Below are 24812 nucleotides of genomic sequence, written 5' to 3' on the forward strand. Positions count from 1 at the left end.
GAAATTGTATACTTCAATGTTATAGTTACTGGGGTAATAGGTTTGTTTCTATAGCGTCAAATTAAAAATGCAGGATCATTTCTTTATTTCTTGATTATTATTTTTTTTTTTAATAGAAAATAATTATATTATAGAAATTATAGAAAAAGCACATATGGATACTTTTTGCATCTTAAATGGTAATGTGTAATATTTTATATTACTTTTTAAATAATTATTTTATTCTCACCAAAACTGCATTTATCTGACTGACGGACGGACGGACGGACGGACAGACAGACAGATAGATAGATACATAAATTCATACATAAATACATAAATACAAAAATAAATACATAAATATTGTGAAATACAATTAGAATTTAAAATTACCTGTATTAATTATTAATGTAATTTATTCCTGTCATGGCAAAGCTGAATTTTCAGTCACAGGATCCTTCAGGAAAAAAAATAATAATAATAAATAAATAAATAAATAAATAATATGCTGATTTGTTGCTCTAGAAACAGTTATTATAAAATATATTGTTAACAATTTAGAATAGGTAACACTTGTTAACTATTAACTACGACTTTTCCCTCTATACATTCTTAATTTGCTGCTTATTAATAGTTAGTAAGGTAGCTGTTAAGTTTAGGTATTGGCTAGGATTAGGGATGTAGAATAAAGTCATGTAGAATAAGTAATTAATATGTGCTTAATTAGCAGTAATACATGGCTTACAGTCTAGTAATATGCATGCTAATAAGCAACTAATAGGTGTAACCAAAATATAATACATTTATTTTTACTGTAATTGTGGTCAATTTAATGCATACTTGCTAAGCAAAAGTATTAATAAATACATAAAAAGTAGTAGTTACTGTATAATTAATATGTAATTACTAGCAATTATATTGCTTCAAACTTCCAAAAGTTTAAGTGAATGCAAAACTATAAATATTTTCACCAGTGGTCTCAGATTTACGGTGTAGAAATGCTTTCTTAATGTTATAAATACACGATTAGTTGTAATTACAAAGTAGTAAGTTTAAGATTATTTTAGTAAAGTCTGCAAGAAAATACTATTTCAGTCATTTCAATTTAAGGTATCATTTAATGTGTATTTAACATTTCTTTGCAATTACTTATGAAATGTATTTGCAATTTCTGAATGAAAACTGTTTAACCGCCATGTTTTCAGTGTAGTTAGACTAAATTAACCCTCTATGGTACGCATTATGTTCTAACCATGAAATATGTTTTGAAATAAGTGTTTTATTACATAAAATAGCTTCAAATATACAAATCAAACGAGATTTTTGAAAAAAAAAAAAAAAATGGGGAGGGGGGGGGGGGTATTTAGACATATACAACGATGGAAAATGGCCAAAAAAGTAGTTTTTCTATTAAATTATGATTTTCTTTTCAGTTGAAATGCACATTTCTTTTAAATATTGATGCATCCAATCTTAATTTATATCAAAATCTGCCATACACATACAGACACACACACACACACTCATTGTTACACTGTAAAAAAATACCATGAATTTAATGATAAAACTACAGTAAAAACCTGTTAAATGGTTAACGGTCAGTTCCCCTATACGGTGAAAAACTGTGTTGGACATCACATTTTTGGAAGTGAAAAATATCTTATAATTTACAGAGAATAACTGTAAATTGACATTCCCAGAATTTCCTGCGTTACACTTCAAATTTTATGTTTTTTATTTTTTTATCAGTTTTGTACATTTGGGTTGTATGTTACATCTAATATTGCTAAATTAATGTTTCTTGCATTATTTCAGTTTCATGTGTGTTACCATGATGGTGTTTAGTGTTTGTGTGAATGACTCACATGTTCACAGAATGCAAACAAATAGATTTAATAGCGTGCTAAACAATACTAATTAGTTTCTCAGATATAACATATCCTTTTTTTAATGGTACAAAGTACATCCTTTTGTATTTCACAGCAAACGTGAGTCTATGGCTACAGAATCATAACAGCTACTATAAAATCATACATACTAGGCTATATGACTACAAAATGATAGTTGTTGTTTTTTTCCAAACTGTAATTCCAGATTACAGTGTTTGAATATGATGGGCAATTCATTGTATTTAAATTTCTCATGGCACGATGATGTTTTCATGCTCTATATAAAACAATAAAAGTAATATGAGAGTACACTGTAACATGATGAATGCTACAAGTCTAAGTATGTTTAGAACATTATGATTAATAGCCTATTCTGTTCAAAAATAGATTTAAATAACGTACTAAACAATACTAATTAGTTTCTCAGATATAAAAGGTCTTATTTTGTTTACGATAGTACAAAGTATGCGTGAGTCTATAAAACCTATATACAGTATATAGATGCTCCTGATGTTAACATGCTCACAAATGTTTTTGGTTGTTTGTATTTTATTGAATCAGGTACCTGAACCACAGATGAATCCTGATGACTTTCTTCTGATGTTGGTACAGTGCTCTCAGAGGAACACAGTTTGATGTTCAACTACACTGATATTCTATGGTAAAACAAGATCCTTGACTACTGATTGTTTAGTTTTTTTCTTCTTGAATCCATGGACATAAGTAAATGTCAGGTACTTGTTTCACTTGTTGAACAGAATCTGTTGCAGGAATGAGTCAAAATCTGTTCACATCTCTGTGGTTAGATCAGTGTGCACAATAATGTGTCTTTGACCTTCATTATGTATGTTTTGAATATACTGTGTTGTAAATAAAATACAAATAATAAAAAAAAATAATAATTCAGTCTCCTCACACTCTCTCTTACCTGCCTCAGTCACAGTCACACTGATGGCCCATTAGCAGCTTTAGGGGAGGGCCCTTTGTCTCTCAGGTGAAAATCACTTAATATTCAAGGCTATTACCACTCCCTCGCATATTGGTTTTCGATCACAAAACATGTCTTTAAAAATTAAAATTAATATATTGTTTTCTGTGAATGAGTAAGCTGAATGATTTTCACATAATTGTGAAGTAAATATTCTAGCCTACAAGACTGATTACTCAAAAGTCTTATTCAGAACTATGTAGTGTGGGTTTTATGGCCTTATTTCAGCTACATTTATTTTCCCCAAAACTTACTAACCACGCATAATATTTTTTTTATAAAAAATGCAAACATGTACATCCATATTGGTCACATATTATTGTAGCACAGTTTGTGCTGAATACAAAAAAAAAAATACATGTTGGTCAATAGTATGTTATAAGTAGCTGAAATAAGCACAAATATCAGGGCATGTCAAAACATCTCAAGGGCCCCAAAATCAACTCAGGCCCCAGAGGGTTAATATTTAAAAGCTGCTTGTGATGGGCTTTGGTTCATCATATAACAATCTCATCAGCACCTGCTTTTGGTGGTCACCAGTGTGTTACAAAGCTACAAAACAGATTTCAGTACTTCAATAAGTTGGTAAATTAATATTATATCAGTTGTTTAAATTACGGTATGTAAATGTAAATTTAAGTTAAAACCTAAAATGTTGCAACCATATCTTTTACGGTAATAAGGCCATAAAACCCACACTACATAGTTCAGTTAGTGGCAAACTGCAGGTGGTCCAGTGAGGGTCCAGTGATGTCCTTCAGATAAGCCAAAACCAGTCTTTCAAATGATTTCATGGCCACAGACGTTAGATCCACAGGCCTGTATTCATTAAGTCCAGTAATTTTGGGTTTCTTTGGGACGGGGATGATGGTGGATTATTTGAAGCATGAGGGGACTTCGCACAGCTCCAGTGAAACGTTGAAGATCTGTGTAAAGATGGGGGCCAGCTGGTCAGCACAGATTTTTAAGGCAGGCTGGTGACATACCGTCTGGGCTTGCTGCTTTCCTATTTTTGTTCTTTCTGAAGACCTGACGCACATCTTCTTCACTTATTATAGGTGATGTGGGTGAGAGGGGGGTTGCTGGTGGTGTGAATGGTGGTGTGGAGAGGTGTTCAGGGCTGGTGTGGGGTGATTTTTCAAACCGGCAATACAACTCGTTCAAGTCATCTGCTAGTTTTGATTCTCCAAAGTGCTAGCGGATGGTGTCTTGTAACTGGTGATATCTTTCATAACTTTCCACACTGAGGCAGAATCACTGGAAGAGATTTAGTTCCTTAGCTTGTCAGAATAATTATTCTTTGCCACTCTGATCTCCTTTTCCAGTGTGTATTTGGCCTGTTTATACAATACTTTATCCCCCTTTCTGTGAGCATTTTCTTTGGCCTGACGGAGCTGTCTGAGTTTTGCAGTGAACCATGGTTTGTCATTGTTGTAGGTTAAATGAGTCCTGTTAGGAATGCACATATCCTCACAGAAACTGATATAAGATGTTACAGTCTCTGTGAGTTCGTCCAAATCGGTGGCAGCAGCTTCAAAAACAGTCCAATCAGTGAGTCGTGGTGATGGCGCAAGTGGATAAGACACATGCCTTTGGTGTGAGAGACCCGGGTTCGAATCCACTGTGAGACACCAATGTGTCCCTGAGCAAGACACTTAACCCCCTAGTTGCTCCAGAGGCGTGCGACCTCTGACATATATAGCAATTGTAAGTCGCTTTGGATAAAAGCGTCAGCTAAATGAATACATGTAAATGTAAATGTAAATGAGAGAGAAACAGGTTTGTAAATCCCGCTCTGTTTCATTAGTCAATCTTTTAACAGTTCTTAATACAGGTTTTGCATATTTGAGTTTCTGCCTGTAGCTCGGAATATGATGAACCAAACAGTGATCAGAGAGTCCTAAAGCTGCCCGTGGAACAGAGTGATATGCATCCTTTATTGCTCTGTAACTGATCCAATATATTACTGTCTCTGTTGGGACATGTGATGTGTTTTGGCAGTTCGCGGGCGAGATTTGCTTTATTAAAGTCCCCGAGAATGATTAAAACAGAGTCTGGGTGTTGTTGTTCTGTATTTTATATTGTATATTGTATTTTATTTTATTCAGAATAACATGGAAATAAGTAGAAATTAATTGTTGCCATATAGCAACTCTTTACCATAGAGGGTTAAGCATTTTTTTTTTTTACGATAACTATATGTGTAAATGACTTAAAGGGTTACTACACCCCAAAATGAAACGTTTGTCATTAATCACTTACCCCCAGGTCGTTCCAAACCCATAAAAGCTTCATTCATCTTTGGAACACAATTTAAGATATTTTAGATGAAAACTGGGAAGCTTGTGACTGTCCCATTGACGGCGAACGCAGTTTGCGTCCAGTGGATATTCTCCAAAATGGCACTACGCTGAAACAGAGGAGATGAGTAGTTGAATAAAGTTGGCAAAAAGTATTCTCATAGATTCATAATTTTACGGTTGAACCACTGATGGCAGATGGACCATTCTGACAATATTTTTTATACGACAGTGTTAATTGTTTGGCAGTCGATGGGACAGTCACAAGCTTTGCGGTTTTCATCCAAAATATCTTAAATTGTATTCCAAAGACGAACAAAGCTTTTACGGGTTTGGAACGACATGGGAGTAAGTGATTAATGACAAAATTTTCATTTTGGGGTGGAGTAACTCTTTAATATTTTCCCAATTTTCACAGGGCTATTTCAGTGCATTTTTTATCTAGCTAAACTGAACTGTGGGTGGTTAATGTATAAGATGTACTGTATGTTTTTATGCTGAAATACTGTGTGAAAAAGTTATGCAGAAGTTCACCATCAAGAGTGTAAATCTCAACAGTGAGATTACGGTTGCACAGCAGCATGATATAAATACATACCCATTGTTATCTTGAGTAAGTAAAGAGGCAGCTCAAATGGCCCAAGTGTATTTATGAGCAACAAAAGATTTAAATGTATGCCATTGTGATTGAGGTTTTTATAAATCAGCAATTGATTGCTGGTGAACTAATTATTCCCGTGGCCCAGGTTGATTTGATTACAGACCCTCGATGTGCGGTTATGGAATACATTGTGGTGAAGCTGGTGATTGTTACTATTGAAAGAGCTGCAAGAAAGCATACGTGCATTAGAGCATCCAGACTTTGTGATGAGATTATCTCCCTTGCATTAAATATGTTGGATCAGCATGATTACTTCAAGTGCTTGGTAAATCAAGCAGAAAAGCTCCAGAAACATGTATAGAAGACTGTCTGGCTCGTGGTAATATGTTTAGTGAGTCTTAGTTAAAATTAATACATTTTATGCTAAGTACAGACTACATATAATATTTGTATATAAGAAAAGCAATGATATATATATATATATATATATATATATATATATATATATATATATATATATTATTTATTTTTTTCAATATTAGACATAGATGTGCCAGCTGTTTGATTATTATTAGATGTCCCTCGAGAATGTTTCACTATATGCATAGGAGAAGAGTGGAAAAGCTGGGGAAAGCTTAGTCCTCTCCTGGCCACAGACATGCTATGAATACAGATGCGAGTACTAGAGGGAATTTTACATGGAATAGGATCATTCTTACATTTTGATGCCTTTTGGGCTTTGAAACCTTTGAAAAAGAAACTTGAATTTTCAAGTATCAAGTACATTTCAGCATAAAAAATGCATATTAAAGTTTCCAAAAGTCATACAGGTCAAACTCAGTGCTATTATTTATAAACATTGTAAACAACTGACGCACATTACTAATAATTTCCAAACTTGAAAACTGGGTAAGTCAAATTATCAATATCTTTTGATATTCTATGAACTCCCGTTCAAAAGTTTGGGGTCAGTAAGTGTGTTTTTTTTTTTTAGCAAAATGAATGATTTTATAAAAAAATTATGTACAGTATTGAACTTATTGTATCAAAAATGTCAGTAAATACATTTATAATGATACAAAAGATTAATATTTCAAATAAATGCTGTTTTTTTTTTTTATTAATCAAATAATTCTTTATCACAGTTTCCACAAAAAAGCAGCACAACTATTTTCAACATTGATAGTAATCAGAAATGCTTCTTCAGCACCAAATCAGAATATTCAAATTATTTTTGAAGGATCATGTGGTCATATGCTATTTTAATTGTAATAATATTTCACAATATTATTATTGTTGGTGAGCATAAAATGCTTCTTTCAAGAACAAGAACTCTATAGACACCAAACTTTTACACAGTACTGTATTCATACACACAATTAATTATTTTTAAATGTTGCATAATTTGACAAAACTGCAGTTTGATTAGAAATGAAGCATATAAAAATAGGTTCTCCCTTTAGAGAACACATATTCAGAGTTTTCCCTTAATAAGCTCTTAATTTGCTGCTTATTAATAGTTAGTAAGTTAGTTGTTAAATTTAGGTATTGGATTGGGTTAAGGGATCTAGAATATTGTCATGCAGAATAAGTCATTAATATGTGACCCTGGACCACAAAACCAGTCTTAAGCAGCACAGGTATAATAGTAGTAATAGCCAACAATACATTTCAAAATTATCAATCTTTCTTTTATGCCAAAAATCATTAGGATATTAAGTAAAGATCATGTTCCATGAAAGTATTTTGTAAATTCCCTACCATATGGAAACTTAATTTTTCATTAGTAATATGCATAGCTAAGGACTTAATTTGGACAACTTTAAAGGCGATTTTCTCAATATTTAGATTTTTTTTTTGTACCCTCAGATTCTAGATTTTCAAATAGTTGTATCTCAGCCAAATATTGTCCTATTCTAACAAACCATACGTCAATGGGAATCTAATTTCTTCAGCTTTCACGTGATGTTTAAATCCCAATTTCCAAAAATTGACTCTTATGACTGGATTTGTGGTCCAGGGTCACATAAATGCATAAGTACTAATAAACAATCAATTTGTTAGTAATATGCATGCTAATAAACAACTAGTTAATAAATTGGTCTTTAAAGTAAAGTGTTACCAAAAATACTTAAATGTCTAGACCTGGGAGAAAGATCAATCAATAAAAATCGTTTTTTGTTGTCTTCATACAACAAACATTACAAAAGCTGAAAATTGTTATTTTTAATAAAAATCAACCTCTGGGACATAAAATTTGCCAGAGTTGAAGAAACACCCAATTATAATCAGCTGAAATTCAGCATAATAATCACCATAACATTATCAGTTCACTGTGCTGCTTCTGTTTTTCTAGGATAAGGCTGCAATAACTGCTGATCTAGATCAGCTTTTCCTTTCCAAATCCAACCTTTACTAACCTAAACAATACTAGTGAGAAATCAGTGGCTCCGGGCTACTTGCTCTATTGTTTCTCTCTTCTATTGAATAAACACAAGTACTGTGGATTAAAAGATTTTTATTGAAATATAATTAGAGCTCATCCAACAATGTAAAATCTTTAAATTGCATCCACACAAATCAATATGCGGACATCTCTCGAAGCTATAGCCTGCACTGAGATGACCTCGATGAAAATAAATTCTCTGGACACATGCCCTCTCTGCTCATTCTTTATAGCTTTACCCTGCAGTCAGTTCACCCTCGGCTTATGCCTATATATTTATAAATTACTACCACAGAGATCAAGATATCATGTCATGTGCGGATAGAAATGCGGAAAATTAAAGTGCTAAAACAGCCACAGTGGGTGTGAAATACAGTGCGTGAAGGTTAAGAAATGCCTCATCAGAGGCCAAATAATGACCATTTGCATTTTGCATTGCACTGCATTGCCACATATAAGATCTCACAATAGTTTGAACATTCAATACAATTTATTTTTAACATGTGTCAGCAATATCTGCTAGTGCAACCTAGCAAAAGAACATCCAGTGCCAGACTCCAATCTAGGAAGGTGACAGGGTGCCCTTTTTCTTTGTGATGCACCCTCTCGTTTTTGCCGTCTGCATAACGTGCAAGATAATACACCTCCCATCGCCCTCTTCCACGTTTGAGTCTATGATAAGTCTCAGAGGGAAACTGACCCTCATTTTGGATGCTGCCAGGTTCTGTGTCTTGTACAACTGCCTATCTGACTTGGCCAGACGCTTTCTGAAGTATTCCACAGAGGAGAGTAATCTGAGAGAAAGGCGTGTCTGTTAAAGCACTATCCCTCATGCTTGCTCGCGTGTACAGTTGCCATGCAGGTGTCTGACACAGCGAATAACAAAAGGGAAGCGGATAAGCTAAGCGTGGCTTACAAGAACTAAAACTGATGCATCCATCATTATATGCTCTGTAAAAGGTGCTGGGGAAAAACCAGCAGCACAGCTCGCACTGAAACTAATGTCTGTATTTACTCATTAAACCATAATAAACTACATATAGTTCTAATGGCAATGAGAATAGAATTTAGTGCAAAGTTGTTGTTTTTTTATAATGGCCAATAAAATGTTTATATTGTTTATATGGAATAATGTTTTACACATGTTATTGAGGAATATTATTAAAGCCAGATTGAGCTCATAAAAAAACAAAATTATAATAATAAAATCCGAATCACCCCCAGTGGATGAAGCTGGCACTGTAGCAACACCTGCAAAGTCTTTGGGCCAGATTTACTAAGCTTATGCCAACACAAAACTGTCTTTTGGCGTTAAAAGACTACTGTCAGGATTTACTATAAGATGCGCAGTGAAGAATTAATGCTGAAAAGGTGTGGATACCGTTATTTTTGCACCTGACTTTATTGAATATGCATTTGTAGGAGTTTCCATTTCAGATGCAAAATTTACGGGAGGAGAGTACTAAAATGAATCACGTAACACAAATTTACTAACATTTGTGCTCGTCAAATTACTGGTATTTAGGCAATAATTTAATGCTACAAGAAAACATGTCTTAAAACAGGCAGTAGTTTGCGCAACTCTTGGTAGATTGCGCTAGTCTTTATCCTCTCATCGGCACTATTATGGAATAGCGCTCCAACGCTAATTTGCCCTGTTTAGTAAATCTGGCCCTTGATTCCTTAAGGTGCAGACCATATTTCAGGCCCATTCACACTAAGAAATTAAACTAAAGTATACAGAAAGTATACTGGGTAGTAACTGATTAGGATCACATACTCAGAGTCCAAGTAAATTAGGCTAGAATTTTTGTTACACAAAAAAAATTTAATAAATAATAAAAACTCCCACTTCACATAAGCTCACAAACTGTAGTTCTTTCATAAATCCCATTTGGGAAACCATAGCATTTTTTTATGCTCTTTATGATATTGATAACAAAGAATGGAATATATTTTAGTTCAAAAGTAATCAGAATACATTAGCAAAAATGTATTATCCAACAGATAATGTTACAAATTACAATTTCCATCATGCGATTTGTAATTATTAAACTACAATTTGTAAGTAATCTACCCAAAACTGTTTGTGGATAACTGTAATGATAACTCTATTATTGTCCACACCAACAGATGATAACATTCTGTATATTATTAGCACACGCTGCAGTTTTGCTGTCTGCTGATTTAAATACTCAATCTCTTTAAAGAAGGATGGATTCAGTTTTTTTTATCATGCATCAGCAAGAAAAAAAAAAAATAAAATCTGAAAGTGATTCTAAACATTCCTCTTTGCCATTAGTTGTGATGTGGACTCCTCTGTTAAATTTAGAATTAGTTTTTAACTATGTGGATGTTATTTAACTATATTATAAAAAGTAAGTAATTTCCAAAACCAGTTCTTTATCATATATCTCTTGCCTTTATTTATTTATTTACTTTTCAGATCAAGCAATTAACATATAGACGCTCAACAGAGTGCTTGATTACTACATTTAGGAGATTATTCAACATCAAGTCAGGTGGGATTCAAACAGGCTAACAGACAGGTGAAAAGAAAATTATTTAAAGATATTAGCAGAATAAAGGTGCAATATGGTAGCTGAGACTTGTGGGGAATATTGTAAGGACTGTAGGCTATTTCTAACCTCAAAGGCAATAACCGACCGTCACTGACTCATCTCTTCTACACAAACCAAAAGACATTGTTTTTTAACTCAAAACAGTCAGCCTGTAAGGATCAGTGGGCAGAAGAAACCTGTGTGACAGCTTTTTTGAAAGGCAAAATGCATATTATTTTTTATGTTAAAATACGTTCTTCTATCCGAGTTTAATATGCAGAGACAACAAATCATTTGTAGGATGACTTCCTGCAGAGTGTAAACACAAACACTGCAGCACTTTCAAAACGATCTTTAGTGGCGCTTACTGTCTAGGGACCAGAATATCATAGAGATTTGACAGCTCTTTTGACTTGGGCCAGTAAGCAAGCACCTAGCAACCACCCAAAACACCATAGCAACCATTTAGTAATGCTAAATGGAAACTTTACACCACATCAGTAGAGTGTGGTGCAAAACACCAGTCGAGTTTTGCACAGGGGAGCACCACACTGAAAATCTCTAAAACAAATGCTCAGCATTAAACAGGAAAATGTATCCTCATAGCTTCAGAAGTGTTATCTCATTGAAATCTTCTTCTGTTAGGCTTGCGAATGAAATGGCTTGTCCTTTTCTGAAGGACAGCTGAGTAAAGATCAGCCACTGGTTTTCATGAGGACAATCTGATTGAATTTACAGCAAGGTCTAGTCCCGCTGGCCTCTATTCTTTAATCCTGTCTTTCGATCTTGACCCTATTCCACAGAGACCCCCCGCACAAGTGTTTAATCTTGTTTCCAGTTCTGTGGTAACTCATCATCTGTCTCCATATGAGTTTCAAAGCTATGTGGCAACCAAAAATCTGTATTGTTGTATAGGTCCGTAGCGAGGCTAAGTTACTGTATTGTGAATATGTATAACCAATGTTACATGAAGCATATATTTTGTCGATTAATGTTTAATTATTATTTCATATATTACATTAACATTGCCTTTAATGGAGTGTCTATTTACACTAAGTGCAAATAGCCTGCCTTGTTGGCAAAGGCTATTTACACTAACTCCGCCCACTTACGTGTGATTGGGTTAGTCAACACTAACAGAAGACGCTAAATCATCGTTAATTTCAGCGAATGCTTTTTGACGACCCGAGTTTGAGCCCGCCTTTTGCCAAACTTTTTTTCTCCCTTTTCAAATCTCATATCGCATCAGAAAGGCATTTATTTTCAATAAAAATTAAGGAAATAATCAAAAAGTTGAAAATAAAACTATGGGGTAGGGTTAGGGTAGGTGTAGGGAGGGCTTTATTGTCCCAATAAGGTGGAATCCATTTAATAATTTGAATTAAAACCATAATCTACACTCAAAACGTTATTAGTTCGTACTGTTTTATAATGTATTACAATACTTAGGGTGCAGATAATTGCCACTATTTGCAATAAGTAGTATAAATAACAGAAAATCCTGCTATTTTAACAGTGTAAATAGAATCTAAAGCTATTTGCCCTTAATGTAAATAGCATATCGTTAAAAAAATACTGCTATTTTCACTTGGTGTAAATAGAATCCATTGCTATTTGCACTTAGTGTAAATACCATCTATCGATAAAATATATGCTACTTGCACTTAGTGTAATTAGCATCTAATTGCTATTTACACTGATTGTAAATAGCATTTATTGCTATTTGCACAGTGGAAATAGCCGCTGCCTATTTTTAATTATACATACGTAGAGTATACTATTTACACGTTCTATTTGTTTTTGAAAGAAGTCTCTAATGCTCAGCGAAGCTGCATTTATTTGTCCAAAAATACAGTGAAAACAGTAATATGGTGAAATATTTAAAAATGTTCTATTTTATTTCTGGTATAGTAGATTTGTTTTAGGTCACTGGTGCAAAGGAAAGGGTGAAGACCCCTTGCATGGGGATTTGGCTGAACGTGTATTTCACACAACTGTCAGCCCAGAAAGAGATTTTTTATTTATTTATTTTATTTTAATCTCTAATGGTATTGATACTTGAGCATAGTTGCACAAGAAACCAGCAAATGTTGACACATTTCATATATTTGTTTTCCCCCTGTTGTCAATGAAAAATCTATGTTGTGGCTTGAAATCAATCAGCACAGACATTGATTTGATGAAGTTCACCATACATGTTCAGTTCATGCTGTGAAAGCAATTCTGAAGGATTTACTTTACTTATACACTGACCCTCTGTGGCCTTCATGAAGGACACATGATGGACTCCACATTGATGCTGTACCATCTGGGATTTTCAGTTGCAATGTATACGTTTTGAATGCTGAGATAGGCATGAATTCTCCACGGTTCTTGGGATGTGACCATGGCTGTCACCTGACCCTTGGCCCCTAGTGACTATACGGTCCATTGATGAATTGTATGTTGCCCGCTGTAATTCAATGTTACTCTGTTAACATACCATAAATGATTCAATCACACTCTAAAAGAAAAAAAAAATCCATATGGGAGACAGAGCAAGTAAAGTCGGTCAAGTACACAAAATGTCTCTCAAAGCTTCATTACACTTTTCCTTCCAGAACAGGAAAACATCTGTGGAGCCAAACTGCTTGAGGTATGACCTGAGCATGAAGCATTTTTTTTATCAAATTAATGCAAAAAAAGGAACAATTATTTTATGTTGTTTATAATTTACTCATCTTCATGTCGTTCCAAAGCTGAATGACTTTACTACTTCAAACACAAAAAGTGAACTTTTGAAGAACATTTGCAGCGTGTCTACTCTTTTCCATAAAATAATGAAGGTGAATTAGAACTGGGGCTGTCAAGTTTCAAAATAACTTAAAATGCATCATAAAAATGGTCCATATAAATTATATGCTATATTACAAATCATATGATATAGATGCATACATGCAATTTATGAAGACTATATCTTTAATACCAAACATATATGCAGACTCTTATATTTTTAATCTGTTTAAAAGGAAATACCTAACTCCTTTCCTGGACTTTGAAAATCACAGTTGTTAAGCCCCCTGAAAAACAGCAATCTGGATAATACCATATTCAGCAACTATCAACCAATATCAAATCTTTCATAGGCAAGATTATTTAAAAAAGTTGTTTTCAATCAGCTGAACAAATTCTAAAATGATAAATGAACAAATTAAACGATACAGTATTTTCCTAAATACAGAGACAGGGCAATTATCAGTGCTGGCACTACTAAATCTCAGTCCTGCTTTTAACCCTGTCGATCACAGCATACTTCTTGACATGCTGGAAAACTGTGCCATGCTTTCTGGGATGGTCCTCAAATGATTCAGGTCATATTGAAAAGAGAGGGGTTACCATGCGAACATAGGTGAGCATAAGTCTAAGTGGACACCCATGACATGCGGAGTCCCACAAGGCTCGATTCTTGCACTACTCCCGTTCAACTTGTATATGGTCCTACAATGGCTTGCAGTTCGTCTTCACATCATGATATCACATCTGTATACTTAAAGAGTAGTATGCAGCTGGAATAATTAAACTTTCCATTTTGAGAATAGAGTCTTAAACAGTGCATGTTGAAACATGTTACTGACTGACATTAGATTATATTCCCGTTTTAAATGTGTATCTGATTACATATTTGTGGGATTACACTGTTGTAGGTAATTAATCAGAATCATTATTCTAATTTTAGCTTTTAAGGAATCACTCTTAAGATTCGATATTTATATGATTAATTGAGATCAATCAGAATGTCCAATTTATACCTTGTTAACGATACCTTATTAACGACTTGTCCAGCAAGTATTAAAATCAGCACGTTTATCTTTTAACCATTGTGTTTATCTCATTCGCGGCCAACGATAAAACAAACCAAATAGTTAACTTTAGTTATCAAGCTCCTGAGTGTAGGTAACGCGATCTTTTGGCAAGTAATTAAGATTTGACAAATCACATAGCAACAGACATGAGATTTCTTAATAGAATCAAAGTTTATTTCACTACTCTAACACAATACTAAGCTAAGCAACACAAAACAAAATACGTAAACACTCACATTCGTTGCAATGGATTGTTCTGATCTGAAGAGAGTCTTAGGTTCTAATGCTTGTTTCAACCTGAGGGAAATCACACACGGAGGGAACTCTTGTATCTTTACTCTTAAAAGATAAATACAACCAGTTTCAGCAGATTTAGGAGATTTTGCCTTACTTTTGCCTTCAGTTGAATTCAGCTCTTTTTTCAGCTCGAGACGGACCGTGCGCGGATTGGCGGCTTGGGAGGTCGTCGTGATGAGGGTACTCTTCAGTGGTTGGTTGGCTTCGTTCTGACTTGGTGACGCTCTCAGGAAGTCGTTTTAGTTCCTTAGCTTCAGATGTTAAAGTTCTCTCGAAGTTTAACTGAGTCTTGATCGCTGTTGCAATGCTCGGCCGTGATGTTAGTGGCAAGAAGCGCTTTGCAGCGCGTGAGCAAACGAGAGACGAGCGAGTTGAGCTTGAGCTTCTCTTTTCAGTTTCCAACAACAACCTCTTTTTCAGTTGTTGCATCTGTTTTTAACGGGCCGATTTGGGATCTGCCCACGGGCGCCTGACCCAATCGGATTCTTCCTGTGGGGCGTTTGATCCAATCACAAGTGTTTCTGTAGGGCGGAGCTCCGCCCCGCACAGCCTTTTGTTTTTCTATGCATACATTGTCCGTTCAGTTATTTTATCACATTAAGAACTTATTGACAGCAGATTTCTATTCATATTATGATCATACCTTGCAGAGAAAAGATCATTTTCATTCACACCATATTATTACTCATGAAATCAGCTTTTATCTGAAACCAAACACCTACGTTTTTGATGCATATATCCTTTGTATTCATTACGCGGTTAAAGCCATAGATGAAACAAGCCCTAATTCTCAATAACCACATCAATCATGTGAAAATGAACAACTAGTGATCAGGAATACTATGCATCAGAAGATTACAACAATATCATATGTTCCAATAACACAGTAAAGTTTATACATGTCGCAAAAAAAACAACCTTAATATATGTTGTAAATATATTGTATATAGTGTTTTTTTTTTCTTTCGAGTATATTGTTTCAATAGCAAAAACTAGTATAAATGTTCCTTTTTAAAATCCTTGAGCAAAGCATTTTGCTCTGTGTCTATTAGGGAGCAAAAACGGCACGCTCCTGGAATGTGCTAATAACGCAAGGTCATAGGAAGGTCACTTTCGTGGAGATCTGGGAATTGTCTTAGTTCAGAGTGGCTGATCGTAAAAGTCTTCTTCAGCGATACTTTTATTGAATTATTGCGCTGAGGTCAAGGAGTATCAGAGGGGTCTTTGGCGCCACTTTTTTTTCAGACGCCGAAGTCTTTGTCCCGTTCGACTTTATCTATGATACAACCAGCCAAGCATTTAAAGTTGCTCTTCTCTTAAGAGCATCCAGATGTCTTTTCAAATATATTCTGGGTTTTAGGGGTCTCCTGGGACCAGAGGATTTATGGCAGGAGAGCTTTGATTTTTGCTCAAGAATGTTGAAGTTGAATGCAGTGTGTATGTTCGGTTTGGGACCCAAGCACTACACTGTACATACAAAACAAACAAACAAAAACGTATTTCAAAAGATAATGAGTTCTAAGAAACATTAAATTGCTTTTTGAGGTCAAAATAACAATTTATTTAGAAGATATTCAAACTCTAAAACAATAGAGATTAGAATGTACATAAATTGAAATTTACAGATAACGCTAATACACACTAAACACACTTAGTCACATAATGTTGTTAACATTGAGAACAAAGTACTGTATAGCAATAATAATAATTTTAAAGAGGGAGAGAGAGAGAGAAAGAGAGAGAGACTAGATGGTCAGTGGGGACCAGAAACTGTTTGGTTACAAACATTATTCAAAATATGTTCTTATATGTTCAAGAGAAGAAATAAATTCATACAGGTTTGAAATAGCTTGAGAGTGAGTAAATAATGACACAATTTTCATTGTTGGGTGAACTATCCCTTGAACAGCTCCATATAATGGAGTTGCGGGTTCGAGTCCCGGGCCGGCAGGAATTGTAGGTGGGGGGAGTGAATGTCCAGCGCTCTCTCCACCCTCAATACCATGACTGAGGTGCCCTTGAGCAAGGCACCGAACCCCCAACTGCTCCCCGGGTGCCGCAGCATAAATGGCTGCCCACTGCTCCGGGTGTGTGTTCACAGCTGTGTGTGTGCACGCTGGATGGCAGAGCACAAATTCTGAGTATACTTGGCAGTATGTCACTTCACTTAATTTGGGGGCTTAAAAGTTCGGTCACCATTCATTGTTATAGCATGGAATAAGGAACAACATGAGGGTGAGTAAATTATTACTGAATGCTCAAGTTTGGGTGATCTACCCTTAATGCAATAAGTGATCATTAAGCAAAGTTAGTTCAGGAATCCACCCTTTAGTCTTATTTTTAAAATCTTTGACCCACTTCGATGAGACACAGCTGTGGCCTCCTCTGCTGTCCTAGTTGTGGCTTGAGATTTTTAAATACACAGTCCTATAACATTCCCCTTCAGATTAAACCGAACCCATCCCATTAAACCGTAATGAGTCTGTCACTCAGGACATGCAGTAAGGAGGAGGAGGTAAAACCAGATAGAGAGAAAGATTGAGTCCAATGTGACTCTAGTGGTGATTTCTCATTATTGGGGGCAGCATGTGTCAAAAGAAGCAGCCGCTGTTCCCATGAAAGAGGCTCGTACCCCCCTCATGTCAGCCTGCCTGTCAATCCTTCCTCAATCTGGTACTTCATTCCTGGCAATTTCTGACAGGGCCTCGATAAAAGAATCCGCATTTTTAGTTACACTTAGTCACACTTATGCATAGTCCATATAAACACATGACACATCTCATATGGTATATATATATATATATATATATATATATATATATATTAGGGGTGGCACGGTACACAGATGTCACGGTTCGGTACGTACCTCGGTTCGGGGGTCACGGTTCGATACAATTTCGGTACAACAGGGGAAAAAAAGACATCTACTTTGCTCAGTTTCTTTTATTTTGATGTGAAAATGCTAAATATTATTACATGTTATATATATAAAATCTGTTTTGTTTTCATTGTGAGTGTACACAAATAAAAGCAGACCTTTAACTACAAGCAACAGCACAAATAAAAATACAATAGAGTAAAGATACAAATAAAATAATCAGTGATTTTCAGGGGGTTTTTAGGTACAGAAATTGAAGTACGATTAAAGTAATCAAAGGTAAAACAGCATTGCATATTTGACTGTATAAATTAAAGATTACTCTTTATTAAAGTTACAAAAGCGATTCAATCAAGAGCAGTGAGTGATTTCTTTGTTGTTGCTGTTTATTTAATATTAACTGTCACTTTAAGAGAAAGCACTGATACTGTACGCCCAGCCGGCTATGTCTGCTATAGGATACTTACCAAGACGGGCATTTTGACAGAATTTTGTGTGAATTTATCCATTAAAACACAATACTTCAGAGAGAGCTTCATATTTGCGCGCGTTCTGAGGCGCAGGTTTGTGCGCTTCTGATGAGCGCACGCACAAATCTTCTCACTGCGCGCGCGAGCTCGCGTCCTCTGGCTCTTAAATATTTGAGCTGGCAAAGCTTACATGACTTTAGTCTAAACACCGATATCAACGTGTGCTGTTCAGGTCTCACCTGTGCGCGCGCTATCAGCACCCGGGTGATGACGGAATAAATGCTCATATTCCAGCATATGGCACTCGCATTGAACAAGAGTGAATGATTTGTCCACTTATTTTTTTTCCTTTCTCATCGCTGTTGTTATAATCTACTGGGAAGCCAGAATGCGCATCCATTAACAGAAACATACATTAGCCGAACCCTATTTGTTTTACGTGTTATTTATAACAAACCACATGCGTTGTCAGAATTCAGTTGAACCGCGGTCCTAGCGCGTGCCGAACCGTGTGTGGAGAACCGTGCGGTTCGGTTTTTTTCCGCGAACCGTGCCACCCCTAATATATATATATAGACAGATAAATAGATAGATACAGTATCTCACAGAAGTGAGTACATCCCTCACATTTTTGTAAATATTTTATTATATCTTTTCATTTGACAACACTGAAGAAATGACAATTTGCTACAATGTAAAGTAGTGAGTGTACAGCTTGTATAACAGTGTAAATTTACTGTCCCCTCAAAATAACTCAACACACAGCCATTAATGTCTAAACCACTGGCCACAAATTGAGTACACCCCTAAGTGAAAATGTCCAAATTTGGCCCAATTAGCCATTTTGTGACTCGTTAGTGTTGCAAGGTCTCAGGTGTGAATGGGGAGAAGGTGAGTTAAATTTGGTTTTATCGCTCTCAAATTCTCATACTGGTCACTGGAAGTTCAACATGGCACCTCATGGCAAAGAACTCTCTGAGGATCTGAAAAAAAGAATTGTTGCTCTACATAAAGGTAGTGTATGCTATAAGAAGACTGTCAAGACCCAGAAACTGAGCTGCAGCACGGTGGCCAAGACCATACAGCGGTTTAACAGGACAGGTTCCACTCAGAACAGGCCTCGCCATGGTCGACCAAGTAAGTTGAGTGCACATTCTCAGCGTTATATCCAGAGGTTGTGTTTGGGAATTAGACGTATGAGTGCTGCCAGCATTGCTGCAGAGTTCGAAGGGGTGGGGGGGGTCAGCATGTCAGTGCTCAGACCATACGCCACACACTGCATCAAATTGGTCTGCATGGCTGTCGTCCCAGAAGGAAGCCTCTTCTAAAGATGATGCACAAGAAAGCCCGCAAACAGTTTGCTGAAGATTACTGGAACCATGTCCTGTGGTGTGATGAGACCAAGATAAACTTATTTGGTTCAGATGTTGTCAAGTGTGTGTGGCGGCAACCAGGTGAGGAGTACGAAAACAAGTGTGTATTGCCTACAGTCAAGCTACAGTTCATTGAGGGAACCATGAATGCCAACATTGTACTGTGACATACTGAAGCAGAGCACGATCCCCTCGGCAGTATTCCAACATGATAATGACCCCAAACACACCTACAAGATTACCACTGCCTTGCTAAAGAAGCTGAGGGTAAAGGTGATGGACTGGCCAAGCATGTCTCCAGACCTAAACCCTATTCAGCATCTGTGGGGCATCCTCAAATGGAAGGTGGAGGAGTGCAAGGTCTCTAACATCCACCAGCTCCGTGATGTCGCCATGGAAGTGGAAGAGGACTCCAGTGCCAACCTGTGAAGCTCTGGTGAACTCCATGCCCAAGAGGGTTAAGGCAGTGCTTGAAAATAATGGTTGCCACACAAAATATTGACAGTTTAGGCCCAATTTGGACATTTTCACTTAGGGGTGTACTCACTTTTGTTGCCAGTGGATTAGACATTAATGTCTGTGTGTTGAGTTATTTTGAGGGGACAGCAAATTTACACTGTTATACAAGCTTTAAACTCACTACTTTACATTGTAGCAAAGTGTCATTTCTTCAGTGTTGTCACATGAAAAGATATAATAAAATATTTACAAAAATGTGAGGGGTGTACTCAATGCTGTGAGATAATGTATACGCACACACACACACTCTCATACATATATATATATATATATATATATATATATATATATATATATATATATATATATATATATACACACACAGTACAGCATCTACAGCAACGTTTCCCTTCAAGAACTCAAGCTGCGTCGAAACGCCTTCAGAAACTGGAACTGGCGTCAGCTTTCTGTAATTCAGCAAGCGCTCTGTGTGTGTGTCAGTCCACTATTCATTTTGTGAGTTCTATTTAGTGTTATTTGATCACATCTATAACATGGCAAACGTAGATGATAAGACAAAACATAAGGGTGACAGCGGGCAATGTTATAGGCTGTCTCACATCACCACGCTACATCACGAGCGGGGATACACGCAGTCTTGTGTGTTGTCTGCTTGGGAGCGAAGCACGTGGAGTCGGCTCTCGAGGGAGCCAACTGCCCACACTGTGAGTGGTTGTCGCTGCATACGCTCTTTGAGGAGGGAGCCCTCGCCAGCATTTCTCATGGTGCTAGCCCCGCTTCTGCGGTTCCGCTTCTGAGCTGCAATCGTGGGGTTCGCAGATGTATCTGACAGGTGAGTCCCTATCTCCTTCCTCACCCACCAGATCCAGCGCCCGCTCTCTGGGATCAGAAGCCCGCTCTGCGTTTTCTTCCCCCCGGGAAGAGGGTTCAACGGTCCATCTATCTTCCTCCGAGGAGGTTGATGTGGAGGGCATAGATGAGGATTCGCCCCCTCAATCGCCTCAGTATGAGGAGTTGCTGGAGGTGGTTACTCGTGCTGTGACCAAGCTAAGCATCGACTGGCCTGCCGAGAAACAGGCTGAACCGCAGAAGAGCAAGCTCAACGAATGCTTTATGTGGAGCAAGCTGCCACCTCCATGCCGGAGCCTGCTGTTCTTCCCCGACCTCCACACCAAGCTATTGAGGTCGTGGGCTAGACCCTTTTCATCACGGCTGTTTAATCCCACTTCCAGACACTATTCTAACGTGGCAGGGGTTAGTTATCATGGCTATTGGGCGATGCCCTGGGTAGAACAGACATATCTGTCCCCTGGTGTGGCATCATCCTTGAAGGCTCCGGCATTGTCCTCCTAGCCGCTGCAAACTGCATCCAGCTTGGTGGGCAAGGGGTACACGGTGGCAGGTCAGGCTGATGCGTGTCTGCACACCATGGCGGTGTTACAGGTGTACCAAGCCAACCTGCTATAAGAGCTAGATGAAGGTGAGGAGATTAAATCGGGTGACATCATCAAACTGTGTAGAACCGCTGATTTGTCTCTCCGCAACACTAAGGAGGTCTCCAGCTAGCGCTTCTCTCAGTTTCTTCCACCCGGAAGCGTAGCGGGGCTGAGAGGCGGTATCTAGGGCTGTTCCCTGCCGGGCCTCCGCATCAGTGCCCCAGGCTAGCAGCTCTAAGTACACCAGAGGCCAGTCTTGAGAGACTGATTCCCTTAGGCCCTGTCCCAAATCGCACCCTAAACCCTCGCTGTCTCTCTCTGGGTCCGCACTTTCATGATATAGTGCCACATTGACTGTTGGGTAGAAGTATGCTGTGGAGCTCGCCCCAGTGCAGGCTCAGATGAAGTGCGGATCAAGGGCACATAGCACTATGTGCAAAGCACTAAGCTCGCAAGCACCCTTCTGAACGCTAAAATGAGAATTGGGACACCCTACGGTCTCGTGGACTTAAAGGACATGCGCAATTGTAAGTCCGTAAGACCACAAGTGCACATGAAGTGTTCCATTTGGGACAGGGCCTTAGTAGACTATTTGGCAGCATGGAAACTTCTGCCAAATGTATCTCAATGGGTCCTGCACACTTTAGAAAGAGGTTATCACATTCAGTTTGGTGCATCGCCGCGTTTCAATGGGGTCATTTCCACGCTGGTGGTGTCACGGTATATGAATCTACTGCCTTCTTCATGTCTCGTGTATTGTTGTCTGTGTCTGTGTATTGTGTGCGAGTGGGCGGGTCCCCTCGCTCCGTGATCAGCGCACCAGCTGATCTCATTCCCCGCACCAGCTGCTGCCAATTCACTCATCTTTAAAACCTCACTGCATTCTCCTCTCTCTTGTCAGATCGTTTGGATGTGTTTCTCAGTGTGTGTTCATCGTGTGCCGTCGATTACCTGTTCGTGTCTGAGTTCTGTCAAGAGTCTTCGTGGTCTTCGTCTCACCCGGATCATCACCAGCACTGGATTCACCCTCGCCACTCTTCACCTGCAAGCTGTCCATCTGGTCCCTGCACCACCATCCCATCCGAGAGACTGTGTTGTGTTTGTGTCATCTGACTGTTTAAATAAATACTCACCTGCATCTTTGTTTCCGCCTCAAGTCTGTGACAGGTGGGTCGCGAGCAGGCTCTAGTATTGGAACAGGAATTAAACACTCTCGAGGAAGGAGGCCATCGAGGTGGTCCCTCCTCATGACAGAGAGTCCGGGTTCTACAGCCGGTACTTCAAGTTCCTGAGGTTTGCTTTCGGGCGGCGAAAAAGTGCTTTCACTTTCACGGTCACTTAGTGTTGTTAGAATAATTATTATACTCTTATACCTTTTGTTCTTTAATATTTTTAATTGTTTTTAGCTTTATTTTATTTTATTTTTTTTTTCATTTAAATGTTGTTTTGAAATTTTGTTGTATGCATTTGTCATTTTTATTTAATTTATTTTTAAAGTGTGTATATGTAGTATTTATCAAGTTTTAGCTTTTAGTTTTGGATCTATTTTTAGTTGTTTTAATACTACAATTGATTGCTTCTGTTTTCCTCATTTGTAAGTCGCTTTGGATAAAAGCGTCTGCTAAATGACTAAATGACTAAATGCCAAGAAAAGTGTGCTTTCTTCACTACAGAGAACCACTTATCTGGGCATGATGTGGGATTCGACCATGATCCAGGGACATCTGTCTCCTGCTCTGATCGAGTCGATCCTCACGGCAGTCGTGAGAGTAAGAGGAGGCCGCTCACTCACTGTAAAGCAGTTCCAGAGACTGGTAGCTGCGTCCAACGTGATATATTTTGGCCTGCTGAACCCCTACAGTGGTGGCTCAAGACTAAGGAGTTCTCCCCAAGTGGAAACCCGCTCCGCATGATCATGGTCACGTGGTGATGCCTACATACCTTAGACATGTGGAGGAAAGCTTGGTTCTTGTCTCAGGGCCTGGTGCTTGGGAACTCCTTGTCGCTGCGTAACTCTAGTGACGGGCGTGTCCATCACTGGTTGGGGTGCTGTCATGAATGGCCACCCTGTCCACTGTCTGTGGAGTGGTCGCCATCTCACGTGGCACATCAAATGCCTGGAGATGCTGGCCGTGTTTCGAGCACTGAAACACTTCCTCCCGGACCTAAGAGATCGCCATGTGTTGGTGTGCACCGACAACACAGCGGTGGTCTCTTACATCAACCACCAGGGATGTCTGCATTCGCGCCCCTTGTACAAGCTGGCGCACCAGATCCTTGTGTGGTCCCAGTGCAAACTCCTCTCGCTGTGGTCTGGGCATCTCAATATGGGAGCAGACATCCTGTCGAAGCAGGGGCAGAGGCCCGGGGAATGGAGGCTTCACCTCGAGGTGGTGAAGCAGATATGGAGTGTGTTTGGCCAGGCTCAGGTGGACCTGTTTGAGACTCAGGAGACATCCCACTGTCCCCTTTGGTTCTCTCTGACTCATCCAGCTCTACTGGGGGTGGATGCTATGGAACAGATGTGGCTGAGGCTTTTGTCTGTATGCCTTTCCAACAATCACTCTGCTCCCGGGAGTTCTAGAGAGAGTGCGCCGGGATGGGGTCCCTCTATTGCAAGTAGCCCCATTCTGGCTGGGCCAAGTATGGTTCTCGGACCTGATTTTCCCTTCTCGACGGCTCTCCATGAGAGATTCCCGTCAGGAGGGATCTCCTCTAACAGGTGGGGGGCACTATCATCCACCCTCGCCCGGAGCTGTGGGTGTGGCTTCTGAGGGGGCACAGCTCATAGCTTCCAAACTCTCAACCAAGGTTGTTGAGACCATCGTCCAGTACTCCCTGAAGTAGAAGGTTTTCATTCATGGTGCAGAGACCACCAGCTCGACCCATTTAACTGCCTAGTTGGTACATTGCTGGAGTTCCTGCAGGTCCGTTTATCCACAGGGTTGACCCACTCCACATTGAAGGTCTACGTGGCGGCCATTGTGACCTACCATGCCCCTCTCGGTGGCCAGTCAGTGGGCAAGAACCCCCTGGTTACATGTTTCCGGACCTGGTGTGGTGTTAGAGGCTCTCTGTAGGCCTCCTTTAAGCCTATTGAGGAGATTTCGGATCACCATCTCACTATTAAGACTACCTTACTTCTGGCGATTTCTTCTCTCAAGAGAGTTGAGAGAGATATATATCTTCACATATCTCTGTGGCCCCTTCCTATTTAAAACTTTGAGCCCGGCATGGCCAAAGCATTTCTCTACCCTCGAGCGGGTTATGTC

Source organism: Barbus barbus (genome assembly GCF_936440315.1).
Source record: "Barbus barbus genome assembly, chromosome: 31".
In the NCBI taxonomy this organism is placed as follows: domain Eukaryota; kingdom Metazoa; phylum Chordata; class Actinopteri; order Cypriniformes; family Cyprinidae; genus Barbus; species Barbus barbus.